Source organism: Homarus americanus, unplaced genomic scaffold (assembly GCF_018991925.1).
Source record: "Homarus americanus isolate GMGI-L3 unplaced genomic scaffold, GMGI_Hamer_2.0 scaffold34003, whole genome shotgun sequence".
In the NCBI taxonomy this organism is placed as follows: Eukaryota; Metazoa; Arthropoda; class Malacostraca; order Decapoda; family Nephropidae; genus Homarus; species Homarus americanus.
The window spans coordinates 343,846-347,299 of NW_024720584.1; positions in this window are offsets into that span (position 1 = coordinate 343,846).

A 3,454-nucleotide genomic window follows, 5' to 3' on the forward strand; every position below is an offset into this window, starting at 1 on the left:
AGTGACATCGTGAGGACTACAACAGGAGGCACAGTCGGGATACTGAAGAAAGACACCAATGAACTCTGGTGTTAACTGTCCAGACCTAACTTGTGTCGGGGAGAACTTCACCTGATCTGTGGCTGGCAGCCTTTGAGTCAGCCCCGAGTACTTCACAGTCTGTACACGTAGCAGGAAGTGATTCAGGTGATGATGACTCCCCCACAAGTGAGATAATAAATTGACCATTATCACACGACGCCCGTAAGAGGAAGTGGACTGATAAACAATTAATGAGATATTAAAGTGTTTTCTTTCATGATATTTCTTAAAAGAGAGACGCATAAGCAGAGACCATCTCGGGGTTTGGACACAACACACCCCACCAGCAGCTGAAGAAAAGTATGTCAGGTGAGTGGGTTTAGTGCTGCTGAAGGGGGAAAAGCACTAAGACTGTTCTGGTACTGTCAGCAAGAACCAGTAATCGCAGAGTGGTGGTCCTTACAACAGCCACAAAGACTAGTGAAGGTGTGAAATTTGAACGACCAGTGAACAGCACAAAATTTACATGTAACACGAAGTACATTAACTTGTAACTGTGGAAAACGTTCAGCCTGAAATTACTCTAATCATTCGACATGTTGCTACAGGCTCTCAAAAGTCGCCGCTGTGAGGTATCATCAGCCAGAATTAAAGACACAAAATAATAAATTTCCACAGTAACAGTGAGAGATCTTCAGGTACAGAATGATCAAGACGACTGGCCAGGAAACTACTGTCAGAAACGAATTAATGTCAAAATACACTGCCAAGGCCCAGCAAAGATGATCTGATCACATAACTTTACAGATGTTTTTAAGAACTTGCCACAAGACCAGTCAAGCGTATGTTGTGATGAGATGGACTGCCAAAATAACGAAAATGAGAAAGAGAAAGGTAAGACTGACGAGAAGTAAAGCTTGCCAGTCGTTAACAGTAATTGGACCCTCAAGCCTCACTATCAACCCCCCCTCCCTCCCCTCCAAAGTCTACGCAATAATCAGCTGAATTCTGGCCATCTTCCGCCCACTTTCAGGCCTCCAATTGCAGAGAACCTGTACCACACTGCACGCGATACGCTGCACTAACACCACGTTAATGTCAACAATCAGAAGACAGACTGACAGTTTCACGATTATTATGGTTACTATTGTTTTTACGCTTACAGTAGAAGTGTTACACATTTAATAATACTAACACAGCTGTAACTGCTTAGACATTTACCATCGCAAGCCATGGTGAATCAGTGAGGAAATCTGACAAAGTTGGAGGTATTGCCATCTGTTGCCGTAAGATTGTACAGCCATAACTATCAGAAGCTGGTCTACACATTCATTTATTCCTGGTTGTCTTTCGGTTAGGAGTGAGGGAGAGTAAATCTATTCTCTTTATGTGAATTTTCGCCCACCGTGACGAGGCAGCGGAAACGTAAAAGTGTTATGCCGTATGGAGTATTATAAGACCCCCAAACGGTAATACCTTTTGATGACTGTCTTAAAACCAATGCCAAAAACCTCACCCTGGCTGTAGATGTGACTCAACACCAAACTATTTTGTAATTTGTTAAAACATTTTTGATCTTATGAATTTTGTAAACTTTACCGCCCTTTAATCTGGCTCATTACTCGATCTAATTGTTACACATCCATCGGAAAAGTTAGTCACATGTCTCTTGAGCTACGCTGCGCCCTTAGACCAACAGTATCTGGTACAACTGAAGGAGTTTGATCATTGCTTGACTCTCTGATCTGAGTGAATCTACATACACCTTGGATATAATTCTAACCCCAAAATATAAAAATATTCCCCAAATAATCAACAAAAATAATTCAAGTGTCTGAGCCTGGTGTAGGTGTTAGCGTGTGTACAACTGCTGCTGGGGATGAGGTTTTAAGAAATATGAACCTATCGAATGAGGGACCTTAAAGAAGAGAGTCCAGGAACAACAAGAAACAAGTGAAAAAGAGGTCAATTGTCAGGTTGCAAGATGATTTATAAGTGAGGAGTAAAACCTGGCAACACAACACATCAACAACAACCAGAAGCTTAAGACTGCGTCACACCATTCAGTAACATTGACGGCCCTGTGTACACCTCAACCAAGTTCCCGTGCCACACCATCGCTCTCCCTTCATTGCTTCCTCCTCTCACCTGTCTATCTACTTTACACCCTTTTAAAATACGAACAGATACTACTCACCGTTACAGATGTTAGTCACACCCAAGACCAGAGTGTGGTGGCGCTCACATCCTCAACAGACGCGGACAGTCACTTGCAGTCCCTCGTGTTCCAATCATCCAGTTTTGGGTATAGTAGTAATCTTGGCCACTAATCTACAAGAAAACAAGAGTCGCTATACACCTAAAGAAAACCAAGACATCAGTAATAAAATAACCGACTAATACATCAATCACCAGCAGCTACATCCAACGGGGTAAAGCTAAAGAGTCTAAGGACAACCGGACATTTTTCTGCGTATTTCTCAACTCGTAAATATTGGTTAGACGGTTGTGAGCGTAACGTGAGACCTGGTGGACTTGATACATAAACAATACTCGAATCTAATCCCCCAAAATTGAAGGTAAGTAAAGACAGAACTTGAAACAGGAACGACATGATAAAATGAAGAGATTCTGAATGGTGAAATAATAGTTATCAGCTGGCGTGGGAGTGAACTGGAGACTCGTGAAGGAGACTAACGTTACACCGCTCTTTACTGCAGATTACTGCTCATGAAACAGTGTCGCGGCTAAATCCTACCTTTACTACCCTCAAAATCACTAGACCATGAGGAATCCATCTCGACTAATGCACTACCACTGTCCAAAAACTCCACCGTGTAACACCCACTACATAACAGACCTCATGATTGCAGCCACCTCATGATTGCATAGGTGACACACACACACACACACACACACACACACACACACACACTAAGCTACTCACACTGCAGATTTGTTTTGTTTTTCGTTGAACCAGAAATCTTGAAGCAGAGAGAAAAAAAAGAAAGAAAGTTTACAAATAAAAACTCGCTGCGTCGTAAACCTTAATTACGTTATGGTTTACTTATTTCCACAGCATGATTTTTTATTTGACAAGACGACAACTAGTGTTATGGTAAATATGGTGTTAGTATCACTTTAATTACTGTATATATCAATATTGTTACTACCATCACCATTACCACTACCACCACCATCAGCCTCTGCTGATTCTCTCTGCCTCTGTTCTGTGACACCAAGAGCACCTCCAGCACCCTGTCTATTGGAACTGCCATGAACACGTCTCAATACACCTCTCAATACACTCTTGCCCATCCAGAAGGCAAGCATTACCTCTACATGTTTCCCTGTTGGGTGTTGTATTGATTTTTGTACTTTACGTTACACAGGATAATAAGGTAAAGTGATGCCCATTAATCTAGTCCATTAC